Raw genomic sequence first — 25,862 nt, 5'->3', positions numbered from 1 at the left:
TTTAATGTCCATCCCTAATTTCCCTTGTTCAGAGGGCAGTTGAGGGTCAACCACATTGCTGTGGCTCTGGAGTCACATACAGGCCAGACCAGGAAAGGACGGCAGATTTCCTTCCCTAAAGGACATTAGCGAATCAGATGGGTTTTTCCAACAATCGTCAATGGTTTCACGGTCATCAGTAGATTAATTCCAGATATTTTTTATTGAATTCAAATTCCACCATGTGCCGTGGGATTTGAACCCGGAGCATTAGCTGAGTTTCTGGATTAATAGTCTAGTGATAATCTCACTTGGTCATCGCTTCCCCATTTAACGGTCAACCACATTGCTTGTGTCTGGAGGCAGACCAGGTAAGGACAGCAGATTTCCTTCCCTAAAGGACCTTAGTGAACCAGATGTGTTTTTACAACAATCTGCAATGGTTTCATGGTTCATCAGTAGATTTATTGTTGTTGAAGCAGGATAATTGAAGGAATGTTGATTTTAATCTGAACTAATGCAGTGTTCTGTGGTTTTAATTGATTGCTGAGTGGAGCTTCATTGGGGTTGATTGACAGGTTATGTCATGCGACTGAGGACAACTTTTTTCCACAGAACATTCTAGTTTTAGTTTTGTTTTCTGTTGCTGCCAGAAGCTGACGAAGAAGGCAGTGTCTCTCTCTCTCCAGAGGTTTTTTGAAAGTTCCAGGACTGGGGAGCCTCAGAGATTTGATCCAACATTCGAAGAACCAATTCACATAGATGTTACAAAGCTGAATATTCAGAATCACGTCAGCATACTAGTTTTGTGCTAAGTCTGAAGAAGGGTGTATGTCCATGGGATGGTGTTTAACTTGGAACAGCAGAGATAGCTAGCTGTTAGGAGTTATACCGTGTCATGTTTAAGTCTTGTAAAAGTTATGCTGATTTTTTTTTGTTATATTCTAACTGTTGTTAAATAAACTTTGTTTGATAAAAGCTTCCTAGTGGGTCACTTGAATCATACCTGGAGTGAAACGCCTTATGCTCATCCATGCTAAAATCAAATGTAAAACTTAGGATCCAAGCTAACTTCACGAATTACCTTGCAGTTTCTGGCCTGGGTCTTAACATTCTCTTGCAAGCCATTCACCTTCCTGACTTTAATTCCTTTCACTCGTGAGTATCACTGGCTAGGCCAGCGTTTTTTTTAATGCCCATCCCTAATTGCCCTTAAGAAGGTGGTGATGAGCTGTCTACTTAAACTGTTGCAAATCATCTTTTGTTGGTGTACAGTGGTGTTTGGGAGGGAGTTCTAGGATGCAGTAACAGTGAAGGAACGGCAATATAGTATTGGTTTAGGAAGGTGTGTGGCTTGGAGGGGAACCTGAAGGTGGTGGTATTTGCATGCAACTGCTTTCCTTGTCCTTCTAGTTATTAAAGGTCGTGGGTTTGGAAATCATAGAATCTCTGGAGTGCAGAAAGAGGCCATTTGGCCCATCGAGCCTGCACTGACAACAACCCCAGCCAGGCCATATTCTGTAACCCCACATATTTACCCTACCCCTGACACTAAGTGGCAATTTAGCATAGCCAATCAACCTAACCTGCACATTTGGGGAGTGTGGGAGGAAACTGGAGCACCCAGAGGATACCCATGTAGACACGAGGAGAACATGCAGACTCTACACAGACAGTCACTGGAAGCTGGAATTGAACCTGGGACCCTGGCGATGTGAGGCAGCAGTGCTAACCACTGGTGGACTTGGAAATAGATCACCTTTACTTCACTGTTGCCTTCTAAACAGCCCATCTCAGTACTTGCCTGCCCCCATGGTCATCGGCGATCATTGAAGATTTACTGGAATGGTCCCCCATCTGCTGAGTGGAGGTGAAGCAAGGTTGAGCATGTTAGGAGGCATTTAAATTGCAGACAAACAGCTACCTTTTCACAGCCTTTTTTTGTAGCAGCAATCAGGCCTCAAAGATCTGTCATTGCTCCCTGGGAGATCATGAACTCAAATTCTCATCTCATGACCCCAATGATGATCGTGACACACAGTTTGGGAAGTCCTTTGCAAGTGTTTTCAGCATTATTTATAAAAACAGGCTTCCTAAATTAATTTTCAAGTTAAATTGCAAATCAGAATAAACTATTCATCCTCATCAAATACTTTTTGTAATTTTGGAAACCTACATGTTATCTCCAAGTTCCCACTGCAATGAGAACAAGCCCAATTTTATTCATGTTTTTCTTTGTAACTTAAGGTGTATTTACACAGCGAGTTTAATACCTGTGCAAAGTAGTTTCACTTTGCCCCAATGCTAAAGTTGCAGCATAAATCTATGTGCAAACTTACTTTGGAACAAAACTTAGAGACAGTGGTTGCACAACCCTTTGGTTTGGTGCCACATGGGACATCGACACTCAAAACTGTGACTAACCTAATTAACGAAGCAACCAAGTGATCCAATGGGCCACTGAATAATTTTTAAACCAATTTTTGAGAAAGGATTCTTTCTTGTCACCCCTCCACACTTTCTAAGTACTTAAATTTGTAACTGTTGAATGAGATTGTTTCACAGCTCCAGGGGCCTAGGTTCGATGCCTGCCTTGGGTCACTGTCTGTGTGTAGTCTGCACATTCTCCTCGTGTCTGCGTGGGTTTCCTCCAGGTGCTCCGGTTTCCTCCCACAGTCCAAAGATGTGCGGGTTAGGTTGATTGGCCATGCTAAAATTGCCCCATAGTGTCCTGAGATGCATAGATTAGAGGGCTGAGCAGGTAAAATATGTAGGGATGTGGGGGTAGGGCCTGGGTGGGATTGTGGTCGGTGCAGACTCGATGGGCCAAATGTCCTCTTTCTGCACTGTAGGGTTTCTGTGATTCTATGATTCTATCAGGGGATACCAGCAGCAGCAACCAAAGCAGTGGTACCATGGCTGGCTCTGTTGTTAAGCAGGGAAGGACAAAGAGGACTAGAGCAATAGTTATAGGGGACTCTATAGTTAGGGGTGCAAATGGGCGTTTCTGTCGATGTGAAAGAGACTCCAGGATGTTTTGTTGCCTCCCTGGTGCCAGGGTCCAGGATGTCTCTGAACGGACAGAAAGCATTCTGAAGGGAGAGGGTGAACAGCCAGAGGTCGTGGTACATATTGGTACTAACGACATGGGCAGGAACAGTGATGAGGTCCTGCAGCAGCAGTTTAGGGAGTTAGGGTAGAAAGTTAAAAAGCAGGACTTCGAGGGTTGAAATCTCGGGATTACTCCCTGTGCCATGTGCTTGTGAGGCTAGGAATAGGAAGATAGTGCAGCTCAACACGTGGCTAAACAGCTGGTGTGGGAGGGAGGGTTTCAGATATCTGGACCATTGGGTCTTCCAGACAGATGGGACCTGTACAAGGACGGGTTGCATCTAAATTGGAAAGGCACAAATATTCTGGCCAGGAGGTTTGCTAGTGTCACACGGGAGGATTTAAACTAGTTTGGCAGGGGGGTGGGAACCAAAGCAAAGGTGAATTAGCTGAAGGGGAATGAGAGAGCAGGGCCAGTAAGACTCAGAGAAACAGCAGGCAGGGTGGGATTGCTAATCAGAGAGGGTCTGGTGAACTGAAGTGCATTTGTTTCAATGCGAGAAGTGTAACAGGTAAGGCAGATGAACTTAGAGCTTGGATTAGTACTAGGAACTATGATGTTGTTGCCATTACAGAGACTTAGTTAAGGGAAGGACAGGATTGGCAGCTTAACATTCCAGATGTTTCAGGCGGGATAGAGGGGGATGTAAAAGGGGTGGGGGAGTTGCACTACTGGTTAAGGAGAATATCACAGCTGTACTCCGGGAGGACACCTCGGAGGGCTCATACAGCGAGGCAATGTGGGTAGAGCTCAGGAATAGGAAAGGTGTAGTCACAATGTTGGGGGTTTACTACAGGCCACCCAACTGCCAGCGGGAGACTGAGGAACAGATGTGTAGGCAGATTTTGGCAAGGTGTAAAAGTAACAGGGTTGTTGTGGTGGGAGATTTTAATTTCCCCTATATTGACTGGGACTCACTTAGTGCTAGGGGTGTGGATGGAGCAGAGTTTGTAAGGAGCATCCAGGAGGGCTCCCTGAAACAGTATGTAGATAGTCCAACTAGGGAAGGGGCCATACTAGACTGGTATTGGGGAATGAGCCCGGCCAGGTGGTCGATGTTTCAGTAGGGGAGCAGTTCGGGAACAGTGACCACAATTCAGTAAGCTTTAAGGTACTGATGGATAAAGATAAGTGTAGTCCTCAAGTTAAGGTGCTAAATTGGGGGAAAGCTAATTACAACAATATTAGACAGGAACTGAAGAATGTAGATTTGAGGGCAAATCAACATCTGGCATGTGGGAGGCTTTCAAGTGCAAGTTGATAGGGATTCAGGACCGGCACATTCCTGTAAGGATGAAGGATAAGTATGGCACAATCTCACTAGCTGTCTTGTCTGGAGACAATACACATCTCTTTAACCTGTGCTTAATGCTCCCTCCACTCACATTGTCTGTACCTTTAAGACTTGATTAGCTGTAAAGATTTCCAACATTTTCTGCTTTTATTTCAGATTTCCAGCATCTTTAGTATTCGGCTTTTTGGTTTGAAATGTGAGAATCTGATTCTGAGATAGGGCCCTGTGATTCATTGAGCATAGGACTCTGAGTTACTGAGCATACTCACTGATAGATAATTGCCCTGTTTGTGATCAGAACTCTCACCCACCTGACGAAGGGACAGCCTGTTCCGAAAGCTAGCGGCTTTTGCTACCAAATAAACCTGTTGGACTTTAACCTGGTGTTGTTAGACTTCTTACAGGGGAGGTCCCAGAGGATTGGAGAATAGCCAATGTTGTTCCCTTGTTTAAGAAAGGTAGCAAGAATAATCCAGGTAATTACAGGCCGGTGAGCCTTACATCAGTGGGAGGGAAATTATTGGAGAGGATTCTTCGAGACAGGATTTATTCCCACTTGGAAATAAGTGGACGTATTAGTGAGAGGCAACATGGTTTTGTGAAGGGGAGGTCGTGTCTCACGAACTTGATCGAGTTTTTCGAGGAAGTGACAAAGATGATTGATGAGGGTAGGGCAGTGGATGTTGTCTACATGGACTTCAGTAAGGCCTTTGACAAGGTCCCTCATGGCAGACTGGTGCAGAAGGTGAAGTTGCATGGGATCAGAGGTGAGCTGGCAAGGTGGATACAAAACTGGCTCGGTCAAAGAAGACAGAGGGTAGCAATGGAAGGGTGCGTTTCTGAATGGAGGGCTGTGACAAGTGGTGTTCCTCAGGGATCAGTGCTGGGAACTTTGCTGTTTGTAATATATATAAATGATTTGGAGGAAAATGTAACTGGATTGATTAGTAAGTTTGCGGATAGCGATGAGGACCATCAGAGGATACAGCAGGATATAGATCAGTTGGAGACTTGGGCGGAGAGATGGCAGATGGAGTTTAATCCGGACAAATGTGAGGTAATGCATTTTGGAAAGTCTAATACAGATAGGAAATATACAGTAAATGGCAGAACCCTTAAGAGTATTGATAGGCAAAGGGATCTGGGTGTATAGGTACACAGGTCACTGAAAGTGGCAATGCAGGTGGAGAAGGTAGTCAAGAAGGCATATGGCATGCTTGCCTTCATTGGCTGGGGTATTGAGTTAAAAAAATTAGCAAGTCATGTTGCAGCTTTATAGAACCTTAGTTAGGCCGCACTTGGAATATAGTGTTCAATTCTGGTCGCCACACTACCAGAAGGATGTGGTGGCTTTGGAGAGGGTACAGAAAAGATTTATCAGAATGTTGCCTGGTATGGAGGGCATTAGCTATGAGAGGTTTGCTCTCACTGAAGCGATGGAGGTTGAGGGGCGATCTGATAGAAGTCTACAAGATTATGAGAGGCATGGACAGAGTGGATAGTCAGAAGCTTTTTCCCAGGGTGGAAGAGTCAATTACTAGGGGGCATAGATTTAAGGTGCGAGGGGCAAGGTTTAAAAGAGATGTACGAGGCAGATTTTTTACAGAGTGGTGGGTGCCTGGAACTCGTTGCCGGGGGAGGTAGTGGAAGCGGATACAATAGTGACTTTTAAGGGGCGTCTTGACAAGTACATGAATGAGATGGGAATAGAGAGATATGGTCCCCGGAAGGGTACGGGGTCTTAGTTAAGTCGGGCAGCATGGTCGGTGCAGGCTTGGAGGGCCGAAGGGCCTGTTCGTGTGCTGTAATTTTCTTTGTTCTTTGTTTGTTCATCATAAACAGTACTATTCCATTTGACAATGCATTAAGTGACTGACATAAAATATTCGTGACTAGCTGGTCATGTACTAAAAGACAGGAGATGATTTGTAGGGAGATGATTTTTTGTTTCACCTTTTCCCATACAAAAATGTAGCATGCTTTTCAATGTGCAATTTTCTGAGATTGTACGTTGAACGGAGGCAAAACAAATCGTGTTGCTGATCCAGATAATTGCCTTCCAAAGTCTGGGCTTTCTGAGCTTTCTATAAATAAGGCATTCTCTCCTATAGATAAAGTATCTCTAATCATGACTGTGGCAGTTTATTGCCCCCCAGCCACCAATTCAGAGCAAATATAAATTGGTGTCACTGCATTTGTACCACCATAATAATTCCCCCTTGATGCCATTTTGACAAGGCAAGTGCAGGAAGAACAAGACTATGGGGACCACATCTGAAAATTTAAAGCTATGTTTCCATGGAAACAATCAACCCTGATTATTTTATGAGTTTTTGCTGAGCTATCACACCAGCAAATGTGGTATTGGTAAAATTGATCACTGTAATCAAGCAAAATATGGTTTCCACACTTGACATTAAGCCCTTCAAACACAAGGCAATACAATTGTGGCTGGAACTTTCCGGCCGTTCATGGCGGCGGGATGTTCTGGTCCAGCTGATGGCTCACTCCCTGTCGCAGGTTTCCCGGCAGTGAAGGGTGAATTCAATGGGAAACCCCGTTGACAGCAGCAAGACCAGATGATCTGGGGTGGCACAGTGGTTAGCTCTGCTGCCTCACAGCGCCAGGGTCCCGAATTCAATTCCGGCCTTGGGTGACTGTGTGGAGTTTGCACGTTCTCCCTGTATCTGCGTGGGTTTCCTCCCGGGTGCTCCGGTTCCCTCCCAAAGTCCAATGCTGTGCAGGTTAGGTTGATTGGCCATGCTAAATTGCTGCTTTCTGTCCAAAGATGTGTAGGTTAGGGGTATTAGCAGAGTAAATACATTGAGTTAGGGGGATAGGGCCTTGGTAAGATGCTCTTTTGGAGAGTTGATGGCAGTCTCAATGGACCAAATGGCCTCTTCTGCACTGCAGGGATTCTATGATTCCATCCTATCACCGGCCGCCTCCACCCCTGCAAAACCTGCAGTGGGTTGTGCGGAAAATCCTGCCCTATAATTTTAATATCAGCACAACCCTCTGTATTAGCAAGTCTCCCTCTAATGCAGACTGATCCAAATTTACGACAATTGCTCCAACTAACGATCACTACATCACAGTGGCATTTAATAAATCTAAATCCTTTGATAACTTAAAAGACAAACAGGAAATTTAATGGTATTTATTTGAAGTTAAGCATATGCTATCTGAGTAGATTTAACTTGCGGCTATATGTGGCAATGCTATTTGCTATTCAGTGCCATGAGCCAGAATCCAGCAGTTTTGGGAACCAAACTATGTTTCAATTTAACCTCACAATCTGAGATGCATTTGGTAGAATTTTACACTAATATTAACTTGAGGATTCTACAAATGGAAAGCAATAGGTTATATTGCTCGCTCGCATGACTACAAAATAGTCAAAATGCAAATCACAGCATGTGTTTTCTTCATATGCAGGGTATTCCAAAAAAAGGAGACACTTCCTAATCAGTGTCAGAACTGATTATATTAGTTGTCAGGTTTCTCTACTCGCACTTTATTTGTTTCTTTGACATACAGCTTTCTCTCTGAACTAGTTCAGAAGTTGCAAAGCTTGTGTACATTGAGCAGATAAAAAACGTGACCAGAGAAGTTTTGTGAATGATTTAGGGCCATTGTATTTGAATGCAATTATCTATCAGTGAGTATGCTCAGTAACTCAGAGTCCTATGCTCAATGAATCACAGGGCCCTATCTCAGAATCAGATTCTCACATTTCAAACCAAAAAACCGAATACTAAAGATGCTGGAAATCTGAAATAAAAGCAGAAAATGTTGGAAATACTCAGCAGGTAAAGTTTTTTATTAAGTTTATTTATTAGTCACAAGTAAGGCTTACATTAACACTGCAATGAAGTTACTGTGAAATTCCCCTAGTCGCCACACTCTGCCGCCTGTTCGGGTCAATGTACCTGACCAGAATGTCTTTCAGACTGTGGGAGGAAACCGGAGCACCCGGAGGAAACCCACCCAGACACGGGGAGAACGTGTAAACTCCACACTCAGTGACCCAAGCTGGGAATCGAACCCAGGTCCCTGGTGCTGTGAGGCAGCAGTGCTAACCACTGTGCCACCCAAAGGACAGCAACGTGTTGCGAGAGGAAAATAATTAACGTTTCAGGTTGATGACCTTTCATCAGAACTGGGAAAAGTTAGAAATGGGTTTTGAGCAAGGGGCGAGTAGGTGAGACAAGGACAAAAGGATGATCTGTGATAAGGTGCAACACAGGAGAGATTAAACAACATATGAGTCCGTTTCACAGGGTCAACGGGAATGGTGATGGGGCAAGAAACAAGAACAAAATGCTGGAAAAACTGAGAGCCAGAATTTTACTGCCCCACCCACCATTGGAATTGGAGGAGAGGGGCGGACCATGGAAATGACCTTGGATGGGATTTTACAGTATCGGGATGAGCGAAGCCGTAAAATCCCGTCCATTGGGTCTGACAGCATCTACGGAGAGAGTAGGAAAAAATGTGCCAAGGGCAGCTGTTCTGAAGTGGGAAAGCAAAAGTAAGAGAAAAACTGAAAACAAAGAAAAGGAAACAAAATGGAGCAGAGATTATGGTCTGACATTGTTGAGCTTAATGATGAATCTAGAAGCTGTAAAGTGCCTAATTGAAAAATGAGGTGCTGTTCCTCAGCTGACAGACCTTCCTTTCGCCCTTGTCTCACCCACTGCTTGCTCAAGACCCATTCCATTTCTAAACTTTCCCAATTCAGATTAAAGTTAACATTTCAGGTCGATAACCTGTTTCTCTCTCCACAGATGCTGCGTGACCTGCTGAGGATTTCCAGCACCTTTTATTTTTACCTCATTTGTCCACTGTGCTCATAAACCTAGGCTTTATAGTTTATCTGTTTCCTCCTGTTAGTAGTGGGAACTAGAATGGTACAGATAGAGTAACAATAGAGTAAATTATCTATCATAATTACATATCCCAAAATCCATTGACTCTGTCTACACTTTCCGCTGCCTTGGCAAAGCAACCGGCATAATTAAGGACATCACGCACCCCGGACATTCTCTCTTCCACCTTCTTCCGTCGGGAAAAAGATACAAAAGTCTGTCATGTACCAACCGACTCAAGAACAGCTTCTTCCCTGCTGCTGTCAGATTTTTGAATGGACCTACCTTGCATTAAGTTCATCTTTCTCTACACCCGAGCTATGACTGTAACACTACATTCTGCACTCTCTCGTTTCCTTCTCCATGAACGGTATGTTTTGTCTGTATAGCGCGCAAGAAACAATACTTTTCACTGTATGCTAATACATGTGACAATAATAAATCAAATCAAATCACATGAGCTGCACTCATCCTTGGATTTTTGTCAAGTCATTAGCACATTCCATTTTTCTTAGTTAACAAATACATTCAGATGATTTATTATAGTGTGACGGAATTTGCATTATTAATCCTCCATGTTTAAGTATGAGATTCCCAAATAATACAATCTTGAATACTGGCTGTTAATTCTGCCATATGAATAATCAGAAGAGAAACAAAACTAAATTATACAATAATTCTTTGCACAAAGCTTCAAAATATCTTCTGGCTGTTATAATCACTTTCTTTGGAGGTTGGACGATAGGCTTTGTCATTCTTCATAAAATATCCAAGAACTGAACTTGACGTAAAGTTTCCATAATCGGAACTATGGACAAAGAATTATATTTATGGTATAATCATGTGATGTATCATCCTTTTTCGGAAGCATTCCCACATTTGAATCAGAAAATCTTGAGTTCAAGCCCCACTCCAGAGACTTAAGCATGAAGGGAGTGTTCCACTGTTGCATGCAATATTTTAAGAAATGTTAAGCCATACCTGCCCTTTTAATTGGAAAGCATTCAGCCCCCAATCCACACCATCAGGAAAAAAAACACCAGGTAATTAGATGTCAGTTCTCCCTTCATCACAACAGTGTTTCATTGGTCATGAATATCCTGGGGCTGTGAAAGATGCTACATAAAAGCATTGTTGGATTTATTATTGTCACATGTATTGGTATTGCTGATGATTGCCCAATTCGCAACTCCTCAGATACTGAAGCAGTCTGTGTCCAAATGCAGCAAGACCTGGACAATAACCAGGTTTGGACTGGCAAGTGACAAGTAACGTTTGCGCCACCCAAGTACCAGGCAATTACCTTCTCCAACAAGAGAGAATCTCATCATCACCCCCTTGACCTTCAATGGTATTACCATTGCTGAATTCCCCACTAACAACAACATGGGGCTTACCATTAACCAGAAACTGAACTGGATTAGCCATTTAAATACTGGCTACAAGAGCAGGTCAGAGGCTAGGAATTCTACGGAGAGTAACTCACCTCCTGACTAACCAAAGGTTGTCCACCATCTACAAGGCACAGGACAGGAGTGCGATGGAACACTTTCCACTTCACTAGATGAGTGCAGCTCCAACACACTCAAGAATATTGGGATCTTCCCCAATCATCCAGGACAAAGCAGTCCACTTGATTGGCACCCCATCCACAAACTCTCTCCACCACCAATGCATCATAGCAGCAGTGTGTATCATTTACAAGATGCACTGCAGGAACTCACCAAGGTTCCTTGGACAGCACTTTCCAAACCCATGACCACTACTATCTAGAAAGACAAGGGCAGCAGACAATGGGAACAACACTACCTGAAAGTTCCCTTCCAAGTCATTCCCCTTCAGCACTGTGCTTGTACTCACACCAGGTGGACTGCAGCAGTTCAAGACGACAGCTTAACACCACCTTCTCAAGGGCAATTAGAGATGGGCAATAAATGCTGGCCGAACCAGCGATGTTCACATCCCGTGAATGCATTTTTTAAAAGGCCACTCGGTTCATTGTTTGCGTCGGCTCTATACAAAAGTTACTCATCCCACTTGCCTGTCCCTATCTCATAACCCTGGAAATGTCTTCTCTGCAGATGCATATCCAATACTATTATAATTTATCCACTATATAGTTAGTATATGCCATATTCTTTAGTTTCAATTTCACCCTCAACTCTATATATCTCCATGATATTTCATTACTAGCTAGGTTTCTTCTTGTATTTTAGCAGAATATATTTCTCCTAAACTCTACTGATCACAGTTCTAAAAACTTCCCATTGATCATTTATGTTGCTCGTCACTTTCGTTTTCCAATTTACCTTCCCTAGTTCCATTCCCATCCCATCAAAATTTGTTTTTTTCCAATCTATTAGTTTTTTCTGTCGTACTTATATCTTGCTCAATTTTTATTTCAAATCTTATGTTATGATCACTATTGTCTAGACGTTCTTCAATGTTTATTTCTTTTATCTGTTTTGATTAATTTCTCATTACTGGATCCAGTGGTATTAAAAATTGGAGCCTCGCTCATCAGGTAAAGCAAAGTAGAAAACAGCAAAGTCAGAAAGACAACCTTCGTCATGCTCACTAATTTCAAATGACAGACATTGATAAAATCTTCACAAATTTCTCAAGCTTGATCCAATTGCCCTCCCACACACTTTACATAGCTCATGACTTGAAATTCAATTACAGCTGGGATACATTTCATATCTTCAACAGAATAAGACAATTAACTCTTAAGTGAAGGCAATTTAGCCTGTTCATGATAAAATAGAGCCTACGTGCTATTATGAAGATACTGTATCGTGTTGAATCAAGGAAGCAGCACATCTTTTTTTCTGTTTGCTTATAAACATCAGCAAAATGCTTGGCCATTTCTCACCTTGGCAGGAATTGGCCCATCTAATTTCTTTAATTACACAATTAGCGTGGCCTGTTGCTTAAAATTCTGCACTTTATATAGCCAAGTAATAATCTTTTGCTCTGGGTTTTCCTCTTCCCTGTGCCTGAGAGAACAGCTGCCCTGAGATTGTGAAAGTTGCTGAACATACTGTAAGCTTTCCCCTTTTCCCTTCTATCACTTTGTCTTCTAGCTGCTTCTGAGCTCTGGTTGCTGTATTTAAACTGTTGCACATTCAGCAAAGAAACTGTTAACAACTTGAAGCAACAATGAAAAGGACATGAACCTTGGGATTTAAGTAAAGTGTTCTTGTAATTTAAAAGCAATTTGAAAACTAAGCATTGATGCAGAAGTCCAAGTACTGGTGGAGTGCTCTGGTAATCTATTATGCGGATCCTGGTAGAATTGAGGCATGTTACAAGTACGTACAGCAGTGATTCCATCTGGCATGGTTCGCAACTACTGATCCAGGCAAACTGCTGAAACAGAGAAATCTCCACTGATTACTTCAGCTGATTTGTTTTTGATACAGTCTGCACAGATTTGGAAAATCAACTAAAGTAGCTGTTAACTTTAGAAGAGAGCTCAAGTGAATAACAGCTCTGCAGCCCAAAGAGCAGGCTTCTTGAGAATTCCTTGCTTGTGTGGAGTAAGGAACTGGCCAATATTCAGTTTTTTGGGAAAACTGAATCACAAGGCCAGTGTTTCTTGAAGTGGAAACACATTTCAGATTTAATGTATCGTATCTGATAGCGCTCTTGTTTGTCAGTGAATCCCAACTGTCTATTCTTTGAAGAAGGTCTTCACTCACCTTATTGTCTATGTGTAACACTCACGAACACAGCTTAGGTAATGGATAGAAATTTTTGAGCAGATAGGCTAACAAGGGTTGCCAATATTCAAGCTTTTTAACACCTCTGGCGAGAGATACCTATTTTCTGGCAAGTCCCACACTTCAATCACCAAAGAGAGAGAGAGAGTTGCTGCTTCTTACAAAATCCAAACAGAAATTGCCTGCCTTTTCCCCTCTGTAAGCCTAGCTCCTTTTATCAGCACATGATGCACTCTTGTCAATCAACCTAATTAATCTTTACGCTGAAACCCCAGGGGACAACACACAAAAATAATCAAAACTACATTAGTCAGATTAAAACAAACACCCAATATCTAGGATCAATTATGCTTCTCAGCAGTGGGCTGCCTGGAGCAGACAAATTGGCACTGCAATCAGAGCTGAAGTTTAAAACATTCCCTTCACAAGGAACATGACATAACAATACATTTCTTAAAGGCACAGTATCGTCATACCAGTATTTTGGGCGAAAGAATATGTTTGTAATTCAGCTTCATAAATTGATGCAGGAGCACCCAGAGGGTAACCAGGCACCATGCTAAAGCATTTACATTTGCAATCAAAAGGGTATTATGGAGGGCAATCATTGACCCAAATGCAAGCAGGATAGCTTAAAGTACTAGAAAAAAATGTTACATGTAAAAGAAAATGCCAGTATTGGCTATATTATCTGTAGTTATCCTCAGTAAACTGGAAGTCTTTTTTTTTATTCATTCATGGGATATGGGCATCACTGGCAAGGTCAGCATTTGTTGCCCATCCCTAATGCCCTTAAACTGAGTGGCTTGCTACACCATTTCAGAGAGAGCAATTAAGAGTCAACCATATTGTTGTGGATCTAGAGTCGCAGATAGGCCATAGAACATAGAACAGTACAGCACAGAACACGCCCTTCGGCCCACAATGTTGTGCCGAGCTTTATCTGAAACCAAGATCAAGCTATCCCACTCCCTATCATACTGGTGTGCTCCATGTGCCTATCCAATAACCGCTTAAATGTTCCTAAAGTGTCTGACTCCACTATCACTGCAGGCAGTCCATTCCACACCCCAACCACTCTCTGCGTAAAGAACCTACCTCTGATATCCTTCCTATATCTCCCACCACGAACCCTATAGTTATGCCCCCTTGTAATAGCTCCATCCACCCGAGGAAATAGTCTTTGAACGTTCACTCTATCTATCCCCTTCATCATTTTATAAACCTCTATTAAGTCTCCCCTCAGCCTCCTCCGCTCCAGAGAGAACAGCCCTAGCTCCCTCAACCTTTCCTCATAAGACCTACCCTCCAAACCAGGCAGCATCCTGGTAAATCTCCTTTGCACTCTTTCCAGCGCTTCCACATCCTTCTTATAGTGAGGTGACCAGAACTGCACACAATATTCCAAATGTGGTCTCACCAAGGTCCTGTACAGTTGCAGCATAACCCCACGGCTCTTAAACTCCAACCCCCTGTTAATAAAAGCTAACATACTATAGGCCTTCTTCACAGCTCTATCCACTTGAGTGGCAACCTTTAGAGATCTGTGGATATGGACCCCAAGATCTCTCTGTTCCTCCACAGTCTTCAGAACCCTACCTTTGACCCTGTAATCCACATTTAAATTAGTCCTACCAAAATGAATCACCTCACATTTATCAGGGTTAAACTCCATTTGCCATTTTTCAGCCCAGCTTTGCATCCTATCTATGTCTCTTTGCAGCCTACAACAGCCCTCCACCTCATCCACTACTCCACCAATCTTGGTGTCATCAGCAAATTTACTGATCCACCCTTCAGCCCCCTCCTTTAACTCATTAATAAAAATCACAAAGAGCAGAGGACCAAGCACCGATCCCTGTGGCACTCCGCTAGCAACCTGCCTCCAATCCGAAAATTTTCCATCCACCACCACCCTCTGTCTTCGATCAGACAGCCAGTTACCTATCCAATCGGCCAACTTTCCCTCAATCCCACACCTCCTCACCTTCATCATAAGCCGACCATGGGGGACCTTGTCAAACGCCTTGCTAAAATCCATGTATATGACATCAACTGCCCTACCTTCATCAACACACTTAGTTACCTCCTCAAAAAATTCAATCAAATTTGTGAGGCACGACTTGCCCTTTACGAATCCGTGCTGACTATCCCGGATTAATCCGCATCTTTCTAAATGGTCGTAAATCCCATCCCTAAGGACCTTTTCCATCAATTTACCAACCACCGAAGTAAGACTAACCGGTCTATAATTACCAGGGTCATTTCTATTCCCTTTCTTAAACAGAGGAACAACATTCGCCATTCTCCAGACCTCTGGCACCATCCCCGTGGACAGTGAGGACCCAAAGATCAAAGCCAAAGGCTCTGCAATCTCATCCCTTGCCTCCCAAAGGCCTCCCAAGGCCAGGTCAAATAAAGGCGGTAGATTTCATCCCCTGAAAGATATTAGGAAACAGATGGGTTTTTACAACAATTGATGATAGTTTCCCTGGTCACCATTACTTAACTAGCTATTTTGGATTTATTAATTGAATTTAAATTCCACCAACTGCCATGGTAGGATTTGAACCTATGTCCCCAGACCTGGGCCTCTGAATCACTAGCCAGTGGCATAACTATCTTGCCAACTCTATTTGAAATGGATAGAGGACATCTGTAATAACAATTTTTGATAACGGTGTGCATAATGCAACAGTAATGCTGTGTCAGACACTAGCATTACACGCAAAAAACTGAACTGTGACAAAACACAATATTGTTTAATCAACGTAGAAATATAGAAACCCTACAGTGCAGAAAGAGGCCATTCGGCCCATCGAGTCTGCACCGACCACAATCCCACCCAGGCCCTACCCCCACATATTTACCCGCTAATCCCACTAACCTACGCATCTCAGGACTCTAAGGGGCAATTTTTTTTTTAACCTGGCCAATCAACCTAACCCGCACATCTTTGGACTGTGGGAGGAACGCGGAGCACCCGGAGGAAACCCACGCAGACATGAGGAGAATGTGCAAACTCCACACAGACAGTGACCCGAGCCGGGAATCGAACCCGGGACCCTGTGAAGCAGCAGTGCTAACCATTGTGCTACCGTGCTGCCCCTAACATCTGTGATAAGTTTATTCAATTATATAGTTAAACCTGACTGTCTAATTGCTGTCAAACTTCGAGAAGCCCAATCTGTTGGAGAACAAAATCATCCGCTGCATTGCGTGGTGCAGGCATGGTACTGAGGAAGGGAGGGACTGAGTTACAAAAGAGTTAATTGTTTGTCGCTGTAAAACTCTCCAAGAGATTCAAGGAACCCCTGAATGGCTGCAGATGTTAAGAACATAAGAACTAGGAGCAGGAGTAGAGGGTTCATTTGCATATGTTGAAACAGTAGATTTCATAGAATTATAGAAACCCTACAGTGCAGAAGGAGGCCATTCGGCCCATCGAGTCTGCACCAACCACAATCCCACCCACACCCTACACCCATATCCCTACATATTTACCCGCTAATCCCTCAAACCTACGCATCTCAGGACTCTAAGGGGCAATTTTTTTTTAGCATGACCAATCAACCTAACCCACACATCTTTGGACTGTGGGAGGAAACCGGAGCACCCGGAGGAAACCCACGCAGACACGAGGAGAATGTGCAAACTCCACACAGACAGTGACCCAAGCCGGGAATCGAACCCAGGTCCCTGGAGCTGTGAGGCAGCAATGCTAACCATTGTGCTACCGTGCCGCCCTTATTTAAGATTTAAGATTTAAACAATTCTAGCTACTGTATCTAGCATCATATAATCTAAACAACCTTAAATATCCACAGACTGGAATATTCACACCCACAATTTAACTGTTGCTTGCATTTACCTCAAATATTTAATTATACATATAAATCATGAAAACCATATAATAATGAAAAATATGTTTTTAATCCACTGGCCTACAAATTCAGATGCATCCATTTTTGGGTACACAGACACAGGACATCTGACTGGTAAGATTGAAAGTTCATCCATATTGGACCTCGTTAACTCAAGGGTAAATCAATATTTTCAGATTGAAGGGATATACATCAAGGATCAGTATTAAAACTCTCACTCTCTCTCTCTCTCTCTCCCCCCCTCCCTTTTTCTAAGTGTAGGGTACACATTCATTTGCAGTCAACACAAAAATAGGGTGAATGGTAATGAAAGGTCAGGAGCTGAAACCTTAACTCTGCTTCTCTCTGCACAAATGCTGCCAGACCTGCTGAGCCTTTCCGGCATTTTCTCTTTTACTTCATCTACAATAATTTGCTTTGTGCTTGTTGTTAGGGCAGTTATGGAATCAGAATTAATAATCACGTCTAATAAAGTATTAGGGCCCTGGACCAGAATACCAAGTTACATTAGGAAGCCAGACTAGATCTCAACAATTTTTCTATTTTAGCATAAATGTGAGGATAGAATGCTTCACTCCAGAACTAATTCCGCTAAAACAAACTTATTTAATAACACTATAACTATAAATGAAGCAGTTTAACTATTGTCCATTGAACAATATTTAAACATGAAAAGAGACAACTCTAATTTCTAACTTATCACTGTTTCAGCTCCAAATAAGCAACATTCTTCTCACAGACTCAAAAATCACTTTAAACCGTAAATATACTTGCTGGATGTAAACAGCCTTGAAACTTTCAGAGATTTTGTGGAGAGAGCAGCTTGCAGACCTCTGTCTTTAAACAAACTCCAGCCAGAACTCAAAAGCTGGTTTTTTCTCTGCTACATAGCCAACTCTCCCTAACCACATTATCACATGATCCTGTCAATCAAAACCTACCTTGTATTCCTTTAATCAAAAACCTCAGGAAACTTTTTCTTTTTGTAGACTGAAGTCCACTAGCTCTCTCTTAAGTAAACATAACATGGTTAAAGTGAATAATTATCCTGCTTTCCCAGCCTCTGACCTACGTCCCCCACAGACATACCGACTACCTGTAGAACAAAAACTTAACTTTAAAACAGTCCCGTTAAATATAAAAACAAAATATCCATAGCAATAGCACACTATTATCACAAAGACAATGAATACATATTTGGAATGGAAACATTGAAAAATATTTACGGAAAGAGAAAATCTCTTTCAGGTGTGGTGGCCAGGGCAGAATGAACCAAATGAATTTTACAGCACAGGAGAAACCAATGATTCTGAGAATGGAGGAGTGAATATGAAGGACCTAAATGGATACACAGAAACAGCCTCTTTAATTACTAGTAGTTTTAACACTGATGCTTCAAATAGCTTCACTGCCAACATATTGGCATCTATTTTAGGGTCACAGTGTGAGATTCTACACTTGTATACCATACTATTCCCAAAGCAACATTATTTGATTTAAAATTTGCTCCAAAGATATTCATTTTTGAACTTTAAGGTATAATTGTGATTAATGTATTATCTTGCTACATAATTCACCAACTATGTAAATGGGTTATGCAATTTTCACTATGTTAATTTATTTGTGAGATGCTGACAATTTGTTGAAAAAGTATCAATAAAACAAAAACTAGTCATTACACAAATCTAGGCATAATTTTCCAATGTAGATAATAAGGTTTTATAATTGAACTTCTAATGAAGATAACAATTACTTATCCATGGAAATGCAAAATCTTCATAAAGTCACCACCATACACCATTTCCTGCAGCAAACGATTCAGCTCTCATCAACATAGAAATAAGTTGCCGGCACTTCGGAAGAAATATCGACAATTTAGCACAGACTAATCTCCAAGTGATGTTATTAAAATACACACACTGCCTCATTGGAAAGTGATTTCAGGGACACATCTATGCAAATGTGGTAGCTCTACTAGTGAATCAAGCTTGGCAATTTGGCTACAAATGCTTTAGAGTGAAGAATATAAAACCATTTGGAATAATTTACATCGCTTCTCGGCCTTTTGGCTAAGATCAAGTGTAGTCTGCCAATGCTGCACTTGGTCGTGGCCATTGGGTTGCATTTAAGCTTCATTTTCATATGAAGCAATTTTCAAAAAGTGGCATCTCGGCCTTTTGGCTAAGATGCAAATGAGATCAAGTCTTGGGGGTGGAGACGTCTGCCTACTCCAATCAGCTTGGCTCATGTAGATCAGGCCCAAGACAGGGTAAAGGGTCGCATACCCTGTCTTGTCAGCTTGGATCGGAAATGTCTCAACTTGTCGAGACTCTGAATTGGACTTGATTTGATTGAATTGGAAAAGTATTTTTTTAAAAGATTTTTAAAATTTACATTTTCCAAGAAAGAAATGCAGTGCTTTTTGTTAAGTGTCATTCTCAGCAGCTCTAACACAGGATCCTGTGCTCCCAGGGGCGCATGCCTGGACAAACATCAACTGCTGCTGGAAACCATCAGGTCGGGAAAAAATGATCTTCAGGGTGCCTGAAACTTGCTGGACATCAGGTGAAAGGATTTGTTCATCAGCAAGAGTTGGAGACTGACGCAGTACAAGATCTAGGACTAGTGGAGTTAGGCCCCCTAATTGCCCTTGAAAAGTTGGTGGTGGTGAGCTGTCTTATTGAACCACCACTGTCCATATGATGTAGATACATCCACAGTGCTGCGAGGGAGGGAGTTCCAGGATTTTGACCCAATATAAAATGCCATTCCATCACGATGCAAAATTTGTATTTAATAAGGGAAATTTTCATTTTTTTGTGTGTTTGGATGAAGCAGGTATTCCTTCTACAATGCAACATTGTTAGAATAAAATTGCTGTTGAGTGGAATTTGACTGTCCAAGCTCTTATGTGATGAGCTGCTTTGGGCCTAAAATTCCAATGGGGTGCCAGACTGAAAGTCAGGCAGATTAGGCTGAAATTTGGATCAAAACATGATTCAGAGGAGCAAATGATCCTTCCAGATTCTCCTAGGGAGTGTGTCTGATGTAGCTCCTGGACTACCATGGGAATTTCACCCATTATGTACTTGTAAGGCTTATGGAAATCTTGCCAACTAAGACCTAGCTGGATTCAATGGTTAGCTTAAAAAAAGGTAATGGATGGACCAGAGGGGGAAATCAATGTCTTTAAAATAGTAAGTGCTTAAGAAGTGAAGAAAAAAATCTGTCATATTCATCTTTAGCTCATCCCAGACCTTTTAAGTCTTTCCTATCGGAGCAGCTCTGACCTCCAATGTCTGAATGTAGAGCGCAGGTTGGACCACACATAAAGGCATGGAACTTCCAGAGGTCTCCAGAGGCTCAGTCATTGAGTAGGTTCAAGATACAGATCAATCCATTTCTAGATATTTAATATATCAAGGCACATGGGGATATGATGGGAAAATGGTCCTGAGGTAAAAGATCAGCCATGATCTAGTTGAAAGGCATGGCGGGCTCAATGGGCCCAATGGCTTACTCCAACTCATATTTTCTATATTCCGATGAAACTACAAGTAACTGACTTAATAACCTGCTCAAAATCCATCTCTTCTCAAAAACCTACAACAATTCTGATATACGACTCCAACTACTGAATCCGCCTAGATTACTCTATAGGAGTGAAAACGCCTTCTTCACCAGGCGTGCTACGCATGTTTTTGTCAAAACTAGCCAATCACGTAAATTACGAACTATCTTTTGTTGATAACTTACAAAAATGCACTATTTTATTTGACAAGTTTTTTTCGAGTGCGTGCGCATGTGTATGTGAATGGTGAGTAATGAGACATAGCATTACACATTCAGGATGGACACCTAAATAACTATTCCTCTTAATAAATTCATAGAAAGCTTGCTGCTGGCCTTTCAAATTGTTCAGACACTCAGGGGTTAAGAAACACACACCTCTTCCTTTTAAAAATACACACTGATTACAGAAAGGGAAGGAAACAAAGGGTTTCAGTTCTCTTTCATATAATCGTTGAATAACAACGGTACAGAAGGAGGCCATTTGACCCATCGAACCTGCACCGACAACAATCCCACCCAGGCCCTATCCCCATAACCCCATGTATTTACCCAGCTAGTCTTTCTGACAATAAGGAGCAATTTAGCGTGGCTAATCAACCTAAACTGCACATCTTTGGAATGCGGGAGGAAACGGGAACACCCGGAGGAAACCCACTCAGAACAGGGAGAATGTGCAAACTCCACACAGATAGTGACCCGAGGCCGGAATTGAACCCAGGTCCCTGGCACGGTGAGGCAGCAATGCTAACCATAGTGTAACCAATCACTGTCCGTAACACCGGATCTCAAACAATGACGAGACAGAGTACAGGAATGAGATAGAGAATCTGGTGAGATGGTGCGGCGACATTAATCTCTTCCTCAATGTCAACAAAATGAAAGCGATTGTCATCAACTTCAGGAAGCTAGTGGAGAACATGCCCGCCTGCATCAATGGGGATGAAGTAGAATTAGTTGAAAGCTTCAGGTTTTTAGGTGTCCAGATTAACTGTCCTGGTCCCCCCATGCCGACACTATAGTTAAGAAAGTCCACCAACGCCTCTACTTTCTCAGAAGACTAAGGAAATTTGGCATGTTAGCTATGACTCTCACCAACTTTTACAGATGCACTGTGGAAAGCATTCTTTCTGGTTGTATCTTGGTATGGCTGCTCCTCTGCCCAAGACTACAAAAGGTCGTGAATGTAGCCCAATCCATCACACAAACCAGCCTCCCACCCATTGACTCTGTCTACACTTCCCACTGCCTCGCAAAAGCAGCCAGCATAATTAAGGACACCACGCATCCCGGACATTCTCTCTTCCACCTTCTTCCGTCGAGAAAAAGATGCAAAAGACCGAGGTCACGTACCAACCGACTCAAGAACAGCTTCTTCCCTGCTGCTGTCAGACTTTTGAATGGACCTACCTTGTATTAAGTTGATCTTTCTCTACACCCTAGCTATGACTGTAACACTACATTCTGCACTCTCTTGTTTCCTTCTCTATGAACAGTATGCTTTGTCTGTATAGCGTGCAAGAAACAATACTTTTCAGTGTACTAATACATGTGACAATAATAAATCAAATCATTGCGCATCATCCTCAAATAGTCGTATAATTGAAAACAGTGGCTACTACTTTGTGCAAGACCAAAAAAGATATACGAATACATGCTGCCTATAAATCAAGAATACTACATCATGTTTAATTGAATGTTGAATTGTAGTAGTACAAATGAAAATAGTATCTATTCAGCCAGATGGTGCTAAAAGGATCAACCTCCATCACAATACATCAGCTTTGAAACATATTTAGCAGAGTGTATGTTTTCAACGCACCATAAATAAATTTCAGTATCTGCAGAAACCTTCAATTTAGTGCCAGTACACATATCAGAGGATGATTTTAGTATTGTATGTCACCCATGGTGAAAAAAAGGGGTGGCACAATGGCTAGTACTGCTGCCTCACAGCGCCAGGGACCCGGGTTCAATACCAGCCTTGGGTGGCTGATTGCCTGTGTGGAGTCTGCACGTTCTCCGTGTCTGCGTGGGTTTCCTCCGGGTGCTCCGGATTCCTCCTACACTCCAAATATGTGCAGGTTGGGCTATATGTGCTATATTAGCCCTTAGGTGTCCAAGATGTGCAGATTAGGAGGATTGGCCATGATCAATGCGCGGGGTTAGGGCGGAGGATTAGGCCTGGGTAGAATGTTCTTTTGGAAGGTTGATGCAGACTTCATGGGCCGAATGGCTTCTTCTGCATTGTAGGGATTCTAAGGAATAACTGTAACTAGGGTGAACACAAGTTTCTAGTTGGGAAGGGAGGAAGATGAAAATAAATTTGATGCACTTCCATCCTCCCTCTGGACTTATTCCTTTAAATTTCAAAGTTAAACATAAACTTATCAGATTGGATTGAGTTTGCAAAGTTCCTCATTTATCCCTCAGAATTTATTTCCCGCCAATCATTGTTAATTTGAAGTTTTTAGTTCCATCTCTTCTCAACGTGGCACCAGCAATTTCTCTAAGTGGACTCTTTCTCCATCATTATGAAACTCTACATTTTCTATGCTTTGACCTTCGAAGTGTGTGTTATATTATAAAGAATTTTTGAAATGGTGGCTACTGTGCTACAGTGCAGAAGGTTTAAAGAACAAAACAATTGATATTTTAATTTGTAATTAAATAAATATTAACACAGAACTGAAAAATGGCAAATACTTAACCACAACGTGTACAAACATTCAGGCAGTAAAACATTGTGGTGAATAGGGAGTTTCATAACAGGATTACAAATAGTTTTATTTTTGTAACTATTTCTTGACTGTAACTATGGCTTGTCCACTTCTAAATATTACTAAATGCAAATAAACATCAGCACTAGAAACCTTTTAAGAAGAAAACCTGTAAGTTATGAGGAAGGTAGGCATTAACATAGTAACATTTTAATGGCAAAAGAAAGTTAAAAAGCACTCCAGAAATTCCCACGGTGCAATAAACAGATAAAAACAAGCACCAAAGATGGGAAGAAAGGCTTACTTACTTCACCAACTGTGAGTGCCTTTTAATGTTAATATTTTAATTGTGGCTTTCATTACTTGCTTGCTTTATTTATGCCGGTTGATTGAGTTCAAAGGAATTTTAAGTGACAAATGTGTTAGGATCCAGGAGCCATTTGGCAGGCTGCAATTCATTTTGAGGTCTTGAATATTTCCTATTAACATTTTGGACATTTAGTGGACCTCTGAAGCAAGCAAATTACTGAGTTGCTATCTTTTTGTTTACAATATCTCCAATGTTAACTTCAAAAGGTATGAGGTACATCTCTAGCCAACAAGCGCTACTTGTGTTTTAAATGAACATAAGGCAAATGTGAGATACATCTAGTTACCTTTGTTTTTGATCCATCTTCAAAATGGAAAGGAAGTAGAAGATAGTCGTCCTAAGTCTTCTGAAGATGGGACTGGAGATTTTATGAACTCTGACCCACGTCAAGTATTGCTGAGATAATTAGCAAAGTATTGTGCTGCTCGTTAAAGCTGTATAAATTACTATCCAATTGTATGATCTATTGGTACTGCTTATAAATAACTCATGTTATTGCAGCACATTCTGAAGTATGTTTACTCCAACATTTTCCAAAGATTAGGAAGTCACAGCAATTATTTACTAAACCAGTGATATTTATTACTCTGCTTGCACTTGTCTTTCCTATGGCTATCTCACCACCTATCTCCCACTTGCTGTCTCCCTCCCTTTCACTGTTTCTCTCCCACTCTCCAGCCCTCCTGCTAGCCACCTCTCTCCCACTTGCTGCCCCCCCCACACTTGCTCCTTCCCTCCCATTCAATGTTTCTCTTCCGTTTGCCCCTTTAACTCCCTCGCTCACAGCTAGGGTTTGGGAAAAGGAAATGGTCAGCGAGAGGAAAGAAAGGTGAAAGAAGTGGCAAGTGGGAAGGTTGGCAAGCGGGAAGGGTGAAGAACAGATTTGATTTTTGATTTGATTTATTATTATCACATGTATTAGTATACATTGAGAAGTATTGTTTCCTGCGTGCTGTACAGACAAAGCATACCGTTTATAGAGAAGGAAAGGAGAGGGTGCAGAATGTAGTGTTACAAGGAGTGGGAGGGGGTGAGTAGGACGGGCCGTGAGTGGGGGATAAGTAGAAAAAGTTAAAAGTACGGTATTCACTCGGTGTACGGTATACAGCTATGTGTTTTTCTTTCATGATTTTGATGTCTTACATAACAAGATACCCTGAAGATATAAATTGCAACGAATCCAAAAGTATTTTTAAAATGCAGCGCAATTAATACTTTGCAATATCCCAATTGGCCCTCACTGTTTTTCTAACAAATACCACTGTACAAAAGGAATGACAGAAATATCAAAGTCAACCCAAGAACATAACATTCAGAATGTGTTAATTTCCATTTCATATGAATGGCATTGAACTGGTAACTGTCCCTGTAGATTGGATGAAATCTGTCAGTTCTGCCTTTCCACAGATTTGTGTGTTAACTTCTGATGCAAAGAATGATATTACTTTTTGTTCATCCATTTCATAAATACTCCCATAATCAATTTCAAACTACTTTTCACTTTGGGTGTCAAAACCAACAATGTTATTAGTACTTGGAAGTAGAGGTTTCGCGGCATGAATAAAATTGTATCACATATGTATGTAGTGCTCAGTAAGGGAACAGATTTCAAATAATATGTCATAAGTATGAATGGTTTTTAAAATCTGCACTGAATGTTTTTTGCCAATTAAAATGCTGCCAATTAAATCCAAGGAACAAACCATTTTAATCTGTCGAACCAACATCATCTGAAATAACTCATACTCTGTTTCAGCAGTTAGCAAAGAGTCTTCAATGTGCACCTTTGTATAATTCATGTGTCTCAGTGGGTAGTGGATACCTTTACCCTATACTTCAATGCATTAAGATTTCCAAAGCACTGCACTGTAGTTTTCACCTGTCTTTTCTCTGAACTTGCAAAAGGTTATGTAATTAATTGAAATCCTGTTATAATTTACAACTATGTTGGTGTGGACAGAATGGCTCCTGGATGCTGTAAAAGATGAAAGTAGTCATCTTGGGAATAGTAATCAAATGCTATCTCGAATAAATCCTAAGACTGCAAGTAAAATGGAATCTAGCAGACAGTCTGGTCCACAAAAATCAATATAGTGCCCAGTTGGGGGAAATCATTATTACCAGTGTGCTGTTCCTTTAGCAAAAGGTAGTGATATATACACACTGGCTTTTACAGCTTCTGCTGTCTTGTGCTGGCATCAACTTTATTAAATTTACATTAGTTTTAAAGTTACTCTGGTTCCCAGCGGACCCAAATCCATTAAAGAATCTGCTCATAAGTCATGAGTCTTTATTCAGATTTACCTTCCCTTTCTTTAAACTTTAAATTAACAAGAC

General features: G+C 41.7%; 1 protein-coding gene across 1 annotated transcript in view; it reads right to left on the bottom strand.

Moving 5' to 3' along the window:
- cpped1 (calcineurin-like phosphoesterase domain containing 1) overlaps positions 1–25,862 on the bottom strand; it is a 182,732-nt gene that overhangs the window by 38,555 nt on the left and 118,315 nt on the right. The gene's annotated exons all lie outside the window — the stretch shown is intronic.

Source organism: Mustelus asterias, chromosome 23 (genome assembly GCF_964213995.1).
Source record: "Mustelus asterias chromosome 23, sMusAst1.hap1.1, whole genome shotgun sequence".
NCBI classification, from domain to species: domain Eukaryota; kingdom Metazoa; phylum Chordata; class Chondrichthyes; order Carcharhiniformes; family Triakidae; genus Mustelus; species Mustelus asterias.
The sequence above is the reverse complement of the archived record's forward strand: the minus strand, read 5'-3'. Positions and strand labels throughout refer to the sequence as shown.